This window comes from Primulina tabacum, chromosome 7 (genome assembly GCF_025594145.1).
Source record: "Primulina tabacum isolate GXHZ01 chromosome 7, ASM2559414v2, whole genome shotgun sequence".
Lineage (NCBI taxonomy): Eukaryota > Viridiplantae > Streptophyta > Magnoliopsida > Lamiales > Gesneriaceae > Primulina > Primulina tabacum.
The window spans coordinates 2227811-2239516 of record NC_134556.1 but is presented as its reverse complement, the minus strand read 5'-3'; positions in this window follow the sequence as shown (position 1 = coordinate 2239516).

The following is an 11706-nucleotide window of genomic DNA, read 5'->3' as shown; positions in this document are numbered from 1 at the left end:
GCCATAGCATCCTAAGTTGAGTCTCGTTGCATCGGTTCGAGTCAATAGGGCGTGGCTTAGAGTTTGCATCGAATTTGTGCTTTTGGGGCCGAGTTGGCGCAGAACTAGCGCCGCAGCGCTCTATGGGGAGCGCCGCGGCGCTGCCTGGTGGCGCCTTAGCACTAGGGCTGCGGCCCTTATAGCGCCGCGGCGCTCGGAAGCGCAGCAATGCCCAGGGCTGTTGCCTTTTTTCTTGATTGCTCGCATGCGCACTGACGTCAAGTTATATTAAAATGTATTTTTGAGTACAAGTGTTGATCCCACGAGGAGTACATATAAAAACGTATATCAATGCTTGTAATTAGAATAGTTCTGACTTTATCTAGAAAATTCAAAAGAGGTTTGGTTTGTTAAAAGCAACTCAAATGCAAATAAATACTTAATCTAAACACCGAATGGAGAAATATCACCGAGAGAAAGTATCTAGATGAATGATTTCACTAAGTTTCCACGATAATCATTCCCGATTGAATTTATATTCATGAATTCCAATTATTTAATGACCAAGAACACTTAATTATTTTATTCCCCCTTTCCCAAGTGACGAATAAACTGTATGATTCAAACCTCAATTCAAACATTCTTAATAAGAATCTAGATTTATATGATAAATGCAAACAATGTTCTAGCCTAAGTCTCGCTAAAGTTATACGCCTTCCGAACGATATAACCATTCAACGATGTATCTCTAATGATCTATAATCCTAGTCCCTCTCCCGAGGTGTAGAATAAATCAGATAACACACAATTTATGGCCAGTAAATTGCAGTCAAAACAATACACTGAAACACAATTAAACGAAAAGAAATTCAATCATATAAAGAACCGAGTCAAATTATTGTATCAACAAAGCTACGTCATTCTCTAGACTAGAAAACTAGTTCATGACGAAATCTAAATAAAAACAACGCATGTTCAAATATTTAGACATCGAAATACACAAAAATATAAAAAGAAAGAATAGATGACAAATCCGAATTGTCTTCTCCGTCCCCAGATCCGTCGTTCATCGTATTTGTGGTCGTTCTTCGCACTCTGGATCTTCGTCTCGTGTTCGCTCCTGTTCTCCCTTGTGTTTTCTCTCCAAAATGGCGTCCTTTAATTCTGAACCCTCGATTTCTACTTATATCCACGTCTTGGCCGTGAGTCGAAGCCCAATAAATGTTTCCTCGCTGCCACTAGCGCCGCGGCGCTGGTTGTGCAGTGCCTAGGCGCCCGTGGAGCTTCTTGGGCAGTGCCTAGGCACTTGTTCTTCGGCAATGAGGCGCTGCGGCGCTTGTCCTTCGGCAATGAGCGTTGCGGCGCTTGTTGTAGCCTGCGGCTCTCGTATATTGCCAGTTTCACGCTCGAAAATACCTCTGATTGTTATAAACCGTCAACTAGTTGTTTATCCCCTGCACGACACGAAAACAACAAAAATAGGCGTAATTCTGTTTGAAACCAACATAGATCAAATGGATTAGCATATAAATTAAGCACAATTCTTGCACTTATCAAACCCCCCAAACTTGACCTTTTGCTAGTCCCGAGCAAAATAAAGGAAAAAATAGAATTGAAGACTCAAGCAAGAATTAACGCTGACAACTATAGTCATGGTTATGCACAAAGCGACATTGGCCTCAGTGGTTGTAACTAGATTCTGGAGTTTGACAAAACATGAATCAGTCGATTAAAAAAATATGAATCAACTGATACGCGCAAGAAAATTTGGCAACCGAACTTATCAACTTAAATCAGCTGATACAATGATACAGAGTAAACTGATCAGTTGGAACTGATCAGTTAAAACATTCAGTGGAATGCCTCAAAGTCTCTCAACTGAAGATGTCTCGGGAAAGAACAAAGAAGACATAACAGATTACAAGAGCACCGCACAACAACCAAGACTACTTAAAACAACGCATTCCGGACAAAGCAATTAAGACGCCGAATTACAATGAATGAAGCAAACAATATCGAATGAATAATCAAGTGAAAACCAACGGATACAAAGATTCAAATTTATCTCAAGATTACCGTTGGAAAAGAAAAGTATAAATATGGCAGAAGAAAAAGAAGAAGATAGATACATCATTCAAAACTTGCTATTACTCTGTCAAAATCTCAGCTCACTCTTATTTGATTTATTCGTAGCAATCAAGGCTACAAGTTGAGCAAACTAGCACTCTGTAATATTTGTTAATTCAATAGTGCTAAGATCAGTTACGCACAGAGATCATTTTGTAATACTAAGAGTTTCAGTTTAGGCAGTGGGTAAGTCCTAACTGAAGTGGGTCTGTACAAGTGTTGTATTGGATCAAAGTCTTTTAGTGGAAATCCTATCCTTGTGATAAAAGGGGTGACGTAGGAGTAATTAAATTCTCTGAACATCCAGAAACAATCCTTGTGTATTTTATTTCAGTTCTGTATTCTATCTGTCAGTCAGTTACCTTCCGCAACTACCTCAGTTTAACTGATTGATATTGACCAACAAGATTCCGAAAATCAGTTTGTCACCAAACTGAACTAAAAAATTCGAAAAGACCAATATTAATTGAGAGTGTTTATTCAAACCCCCCCCCCCCTTCTAAACACTCTTGACACGTCAATCGATCCTATCAAGTTGTATCAGAGCGGTTGAATCTTGTTCTTGAATACTTCTGATCTATAAATCTGTTAGCATGACTTCACTCAATAAAATTCCTATGTTCTCAAGAGAAGATTTCGATGACTGGAAAATCAGAATGCAGGCTCACTTAGCTGCACAAGATGATGACATGTGGTATGTCATAACAGACGGACCCATGAAGATACTAAAAGCAAATACAGCAATTGCCATAACTGAAGGGGCACCACAGAGAATTCAAAAGCCCAAAGAAGAGTGGACAACTGAGGACAAAAGAAAAGCCAATCTTGACAATGTGGCCAAAGATACTCTATACAAAACACTGGACAAAGCAACATTCAACAAAATAAAGATGTGCAAAACAGCAAAAGAAATTTGGGAAAAGTTAATTCAGTTATATGAAAGAAATGACTAAACAAAAGAAAATAAACTCTCTGTTGCTGTTCAGAAATTTGACAATATCAAAATGAAGGTTGGAGAATCAATGAATGAGTATGATGAAAGGGTGAGCAGTATTGTAAATGAATTAAATGCACTCGAAAAGGTGTATACTAACAAAGAGGTTGCACTAAAAGTGATGAGAGGTCTTCCAAAGGAATGGGATGTCAAAACTATGGCTATAAGAGAATCTAAAGACTTGAACCAGATCGAACTTCATGAACTATTTGCTGATTTAAAGGCTTATGAATTTGAATTGCAGAGCAGAGAAGGAGAACCATTTACTCCTACAGCTACAACTGCTCTAGCAGCTGTAAGAACTGAATCAACCAGTTCAGTCGAGAAATCTGCCGATCAGTTAAGCAATGATGCTATGTCATTATTCATCAAAAAGTTTGGGAGATTCATGAGAAAGAACCAAGGAAATCAGAAGCAATACCAGAGAAACAATTCCAAAGAAGAAATAAATGCTTGCTACAATTGTGGCAAAACAGGTCATTATATTGCTGACTGTCCTAAACCTAAAATAGACAGTCAAGGATCAACTGACAGAAGAAAGAAATCATATGAGCATAAGAGAAGATCCAGAGATGATAAGAAAACCTACAAAAAGAAACATGAGGTTCTATTAGCTGAAGAGAACAAATCCAAATGGGCAGAAACTGATAGTGACGAATCAGAACCAGAAAGCTCATATAGCTCAAGTGATGAAGAGGAAGTCAAATGTCTAATGGCAAATGATACTGAAGCAGAATCTACAAGTCAACAGGTATTTGATTTTTTTTCAACTGATTTTACACGAGAAGAACTCATTTTAATATTGCATGAAATGGTAAATGAGTACCAGAAACTTGCATCATCATTTGAGGAAATAAAGTCAAAGAAAAATGATCCCATGGACAATAAAACCAAAACCGATGAATCAATTGATGGGTTGAGTCTAAAAAGGGAAATTGCTGAGTTAAAAGCAGAGAGAAAGAAAGATCAGTCACTGATCCAGAAATTGATCCTTGAAAATTCAAAACAGACTGAACTCATTCAATCTTGGAATAAGTCGTCTACCGCACTGAATGAGATGCAGAATTCACAAAAATCAGTTTCTGATAAAACTGGTTTAGGGTTCAATAATCAAGGAGAAACGTTTTCAAATGATACTCAACCAAAGCTGACAATGAACAAAGGGAAGTACATTCACTTTGTCAAATCAGCAGTGGTACAAAAACAAATTGGGCCCAGTAAACTAATTGAACAACCTACTGAGAAGTTGAACAAGGCTAGAAGATATGGGATTGGCTATAGCCAAAAGCTTTCAACTGATTCACAAAGCGGGTCATCAAAAAGATTTCACAAAAACTATTCGAATAGCTATGTCAATTACTATAACTGCAAGCCAGTTCAAAAGAGATACAGATTGAACAATCAGTTGAATAAGACTAAAACACATATTGTATCAACTGTACACTACTCACCAAGCACACAAAAGCCGAGAAAAACCATTTGGAATACAGCTACTGGAAAGTCAGTTAGACTAATCCAAGTATGGGTTCCAAAGGGACTAATAAGTTCTGGACCCAAATAGATATGGGTACCAAATCATATTATGTGTGTGCTTGCAGGTAACAGGTACATATAAAAATTCAATATGGTATTTGGACAGCGGTTGCTCACGACATATGACAGGAGATGCAAGTATGCTAAATCAACTGACCAAATATAGTGGTCCAAACATCAGTTTCGGAGATAATTCCAAAGGTAAAACCATGGGTAAAGGTAAGCTTATCCATGGTAACTTTACTATTAAAGATGTTTTATTAGTAGAGAATCTCAAGTATAACTTGATTAGCATCAGTAAGTTATGCGACAATGGATTCTCGGTACAATTTGATAAAAACTCATGCTCAGTTAAAACATCAACCGATGAAATCATACTAACTGGCAAACGATGTGGAAACACATATAAAGTCAGTTGGAATGAACAGCCTCATGCACCAGTCTGTTTTATTGCTTCAAAATCATCTCAAAACTGGTTGTGGCATAAAAGGTTAAATCATTTAAACTTTAAATCCATTGCGTATCTGAGTAAACATGAACTTGTAACTGGTTTGCCCAAAATAAATTTTTCAAAAGAAAAACTTTGCTCAGCATGTCAGTATGGAAAACAAGTACGATCTTCTTCCAAAAACAAGGGCTGTAAGTCTTCATCCCGATGCTTAGAACTATTGCACATGGATCTCTTCGGTCCAATATCAGTCATGAGCTTAGGGGGAATGAAATACACCTTGGTGGTCGTAGATGATTTTTCAAGATTTACTTGGGTTATCTTTCTCAAATCCAAAGACCATACGGCTGCACAACTGATTAAACTCTTTAAAAGACTTTTAAATGAAAAATCAGTTGGGATTGATCGAATCAGATCTGATCGAGGAACTGAATTCATCAATCAAACACTTTCAAGCTTTCTAGAAAATGTTGGAATCAAGCATGAGCTCTCAGCAGCAAGAACTCCTCAGCAAAACGGTGTAGCTGAGAGAAGAAATCGAACCCTTAAAGAAGCTGCTAGAACAATGCTTGCTGATTCTGGTATTTCTCAAAGATTTTGGGCAGAGGCAGTAAACACTGCATGTTATACTCAGAACAGATCAATGATTAATAAGAATCATATGAAAACACCATATGAGATCTGGCATGGAAGAAAAAGTATAATCACTTACTTCAAAATATTCGGCTGCAGATGTTTTATTCATGATAATGGAAAAAATTACTTAAAAGCATTCGATGCCAAATCTGCAGAAGGAATTTTCCTTGGATATTCATCAGTTAGTATAGCTTATAGATTCTTTAATAAGAAAACTTTAAATGTTGAAGAATCTGCGCATGTTGATTTTGATGAAACCGCAATAACTGATAAGCCAACTGATCAAGTTGAGCTAGCTGATCGATTTTCAGATATCAGTTTGGAATATGATGACAAAGATGAAAATCATAATAATCAAAACATCCTTCAAACACCAGAACCAGAGATATTGGATCAATTAAATGAGCAGGAAGTCAATGCTGACAATCAGTTATTAAAGGAAAATGATAATATTCAAATATCAGCTGACGAGGCATCAACTGAAGCTGAAAACTGCATTCACTTACCAACTGAAGAAGTTGCAGATGCAACAAATGCTGAGTACAGATGGTGAAAATCACATCCACCACAATTGGTAATAGGAAATACATCTGATCCAGTAAGAACTCGCAATCAAATGTTAAATTTATTTATTCATTCAACCTTTGTCTCACAAATGGAACCAAAGAAAACTGATGAAGCTCTTGCTGATCCTAACTGGGTAAATGCTATGCAAGAAGAGCTGAATCAGTTCACTCACAATAATGTCTGGAACTTAGTTCCAAGACCAACTTCAAAAACCATTATAGGTACAAAATGGGTGTATAGGAATAAACTAAACGAGGACGATTCAGTTATACGCAACAAAGCAAGACTAGTAGCACAAAGATATAGGCAAGAAGAAGGAATTGACTACGATGAGACGTATGCTCCAGTTGCAAGATTGGAAGCAATCAGAATATTTCTTGCTTATGCATCTCACAAAAACTTCAAAGTTTACCAGATGGATGTGAAGAGTGCATTCCTAAACGGTCAGTTACAAGAAGAAGTGTATGTTGAACAACCTCCAGGTTTTGTAAATCACAAACTTCCTGATCATGTATATTATTTGAACAAAGTATTATATGGTATTAAACAAGCTCCCAGGGCTTGGTACGAAACTCTTTCAAAATTCCTAACTGATCATGACTTTACAGTCGGATCAGTTGATAAGACCTTGTTCAAATTTATTAAAAATAATCATATTCTATTAGTTCAAATTTATGTTGATGATATAATATTTGGGTCAACTAACCCCAAATTGTGCGAAAAGTTTGCTAAGTTAATGCAGGAAAAGTTTGAAATGGGCATGATGGGTAAACTGACATTTTTTCTTGGACTGCAAGTGAAGCAACTGGAAACTGGTATGTTCATTAGTCAAACAAAATATACAAAGGAGTTTCTAAAGAAATTTGGTATGGAATCATGCTCAGCTGCAACTACTCCCATGAGCACATCAGTTAAACTAGATACTGACGAAGGGGGAATATCAGTAGAGGCGACATTATATAGAGGATTAATTGGTTCATTGTTGTACCTAACAGCCAGTCGACCTGATATTATTTTTGCTGTCTGTATGTGTGCCAGATTTCAAGCAAATCCTAAGCAATCCATTTCTCAGCTGCTAAAAGAATTCTGAGATATCTTAAGGACACACAAAATGTTGGGCTATGGTATTCCAAAGACTCCAACTTCAATTTAGTTGGATATTCAGACGCAGATTATGCAGGATGTAAGCTTGATCGCAAAAGTACAAGTGGATCTTGTCAGTTTTTAGGAGACAGACTGATCTCTTGGTTCAGCAAGAAGCAGACATCCATAGCTACCTCAACAAGAGAAGCAGAATATCTTGCTGCTGGTAGCTGTTGTGCACAACTGATCTGGATTCAGCAACAACTGAAGGATTATGGAGTAACGTCAACTGAATCGCCCATATTTTGTGATAATACCAGCACAATTGCCATCACTTATAATCCAGTTCTTCCCTCAAGGACCAAGCATATAGATGTCAGGCATCACTTCATTAGGGATCATGCGTTAAAGAAGGATATTTGACTAGAATATATTTCAACTGAACAGCAAGCAGCTGACATCTTCACAAAACCATTACCCGAGGCTAAGTTTTCTCACTTTCGAAATATTCTTGGTTTAATTGATTTATCTTAGAAATTATTAGTAATATTGCTTCACTAACAGAATTATATGCAGAAAATAAGAACACAACAAATTGAAAATAACACTTCATTAATAATACCAACGTTCCCATTTTACAGAAGATATCATGGAATCAACTGAATCTAGCCACGCCCTAACCCAATCATTTAACTTATAAATTCGAACTCTAGCAAAAGCCCTAGATTTCGAAATCTTATCAACAACATGCCACTCCTTCCATAGCATCGTCTCCAAAAGACATTTGTCTTCAACCAAATCCCTAACATGCCTCACTTCAAAACGTTCAAGGTATTTCAGTGCTCTTGCCTCCTGAGCACGAGTAGGAATAGCACCACTGTCACTCACCCTCTTCAACTCATGAATCTTTTCTCATGTTAACATCACCTTCTGAAAAACATATATCTCCATCTTTCTCTTGATATCTTTTAAACGAGGGGTTGACTGCTGAGTAACATGAACATGAGTGCTGCTGCATGCATCAGAATCAGACATATTGAAATATTTTTGAACTGATATTGCATCACATTTTTATCACTATTATCTTATTTATAGGAAAATAATGTTGGAGAAGCTGAAGAGTCTCAAGTCAATCAATGCGTCTTTCACATTTACCAAGGACTTTAAGTTATCAGTTGTTCATTGTCAACTGACACCAGTTTGAATTCTATTAATAGTTGTTTAAATAGTCCCAGTTCATGACCAACTTATGACAGTTAGTCTTTCATCAGTTCATTTGTTTACATATCACAGCTGATGAAATATATCATTTGCAGAAAAACAGAGTTAAAACCAGATCAATATTTCATTACTTATAAATGTTGGTCTGAATTACATCATCATACTTCTCCTCCACAACAATTATCCAAAGTTTCAGCCAAACAGATAGAGAAGAAGGAGCAGTCATGAGAAAGCTGTGAGAATGAGCTATGCGCCTCAGGATCTTCAATTCCTTGCGAAGCATCAGCTGATACATGTGACCATCCTTGAAGATGTCCACCCACACAGCAATATTCAAGTGATTTCGCACTTGATTCAGTTCTGCCACCAATTCAAGAGTGGTGGCCTCCCCAGAGTTGTATAAGAGCTCAAGCTCCTGCAATCGCTCCCAGTAATGCAGACTTTCATAGAAGACTTTGTCTTCTATCTCAGCCTTCCTGGCCTCCACAGAAAAGGGAGAAATACTTGAGTCACTCGTATCAGACATTTTTTTTTTCTCTTGAATATTTTGGATGATATGTCTAAAACTAATTGAGCCATTTCTATTTATAGCAGAATATCAAGAAAGCTGAAGAGTCGTCAACGTTTCAGCAAAACCAATAACATCTCTGACTCTTAAAATTATTTTATAGCACTACTTTAATATGCACCAATTTAGGGGGAATGTCAATTTTTAAGAAGTTAACTGAGAACACAATCGTTTGTGAATTCTCAACTGACTTGAATCAGTTTCCCAACTGATCGTTCAGCTTGAAAATTTTACAAATCTTCTCACATAAGTTAACCAATTAAAAACTTATTATATTCCAAAACAAATGAGGTGACTAAATTTTTATGACGTGGCATATTTTAAAACCTCTCATTATTATATACACACGATTACAGCACACGTGCACCTATTTTTATTCAAAATTTTTCCGGGCTGACACATTCCAGAATTTGAACAGTCACGAACAAAATCATTTTGCCCGCTTCACTTCAGTTCTATTCCTCACAATTACAATCAGTTTCTAAGAGTATACAAATTTCAGAACTTATTCTCTTCAATTTGCAGATCACTACACTTTCCGAAATGGCAAACCAGATCCCAGCCCATATCTTGAATGCGATGGTCATCGATTTTAATGCGATTCTATCAACCCAAGAAGCAGACGTTAAGAATGTATTTCTAAAGCTTGAGTCGGCAGGTCTCAGGATGTTCTTGGGACAATCTTCTCAGAAGATATACCTCAAGGAGGTAAATGAATTCTATCGGAAGGGATTTATCACTGCTAATGACATTATCTCTGTGACTATCAATGATCAGTTGCTACTCCTTTCTGAAGAAGCTTTTGGAGAAATCTTCTCTTTGCCAACTGATGGTTATGTCAGCTTTTCTGAAGTAAAAACTCATGACATTGAAGAAATGCAGTCTCGACTATCTGCTGATGGACGGAAAATCAAGGTTTCCGATCCAAAGAAAGAATTGAAACCAGAAATTCAGTTGTTAGCTGATATCGTGGCAAAGGGAATATTAGCAAAAGCCGGTTCTTATGCTGCTCTTACACTCGAAAAATTCCAGGTAATGACCATAATCATGGGTAAAAAGAAAGCAAATTGAAAATATATTCTTTTTAACATCTTGTAGAATATGCTCAAGTCATCCAAACAGTCATGTGGCTTCGCCATCCAAATCAGTTATCTGTTAAAACTGAAGGGTTTGGTAGCTGAAAATGCTGAAACATCATCAAAATTCAAGGTATTTACTGCCAAAAACACCTTGCCATCAAAAACAAAAATAGAGGTTGAGCCATCACCAGTCAAGAAGGCCAAAACAGCAAAAGGAAATTGATTCTCAGTGAATCAGATTCAGAGAAAACTCCTTCCCCTAAGCTTGTCAAGAGACCAAGGACTCAAAGAACCAAACCAATAACCACAGTGGAAGTCATTCCACCTGAGAAAATTATTCAATCAGCTGCTCAACAGCCCATTCAGGCTATCCCTTTGCAAGTAGTCTCACCTGATGATTCAGTTACCAAAGCAAAGACACCAGCTAAGGTAAGAGCTCCCTTGACTCTTGTAAATCGCCCTACCATCCTGCCTAGAGCCAGATCTAAAGGTGTAATATTAAGGGAACCAGTGCATTCCATACATTCTGGAATGGATCTTCCTCACATTCTCTCAACTGACAAAGGAAAAGGCAAGCTGGTTGAAGAACCCCGGCTATCCAATGTCATTCAAACACACATTGACCTTGTTTGGGAACAGGTCAATGAATTTGCCACATCACAATTAAAATCGTTTGATTGTTGGAAAAGTTTCAGAACAGAAATCTTCGCCAAACAACTGAAGCATAGATCTCAACTGAAAAAGTCCATCAAGCTAGAAGCAATTGTGATGAAAGTAGTCAAAGCTGCTACAATTCCATAGGCATTAGAAAGGCAGAAATGTTTCTTTAATCAGATTTGCGTCAAAAAGATAACAAGAATGGTAGCAAAGCTGAAGTCCAACTACAATCCCACAAGTCCAACTGCATACAATGATAGAGCTGTGTTCACTCAGCTGGACACAGATCTTAGTAGTCTGCAGAGAGAAATCAGATTTTGGGAAGAAGATCAGGAACTAGTTCTTCATGACAAACCCCCAAACTCAAATATTAAAAAAGATTTATCCTCCTCTCCACAAAAGAACAATCTCCACAACAGGCAACTGAAAAGCCAGTTCAGGGAATACCTCAATCCTCTCAGAAGAACATCAGCTATATTCTGAAGCAGAACTATCCTTGGCTAACATTGATGAAATCATTCAAGCTGTTACCTTGGAAGCTCAGCTAGAGGAAATACAGTATGACTCAATTACCCATTCAGCTGAACAACCAGAGCAAGACATTAAGATATCATCTGAAGCACCAGCAGAGTCACTTATTGCTGAAAAATTTATATCTGCTCAAACTGAAGATCAAACTGAAGTGTCAAACCAAACTTAAGAAAAAGAAACAACTGAATCGGAAAAAGCTCAAACTGAAGCACCAGTTCAGCCAGAAACTTCTGATGAACAAGATATTCAAACTGATGAACAAGCAGAACCCTCAGAACAAGAA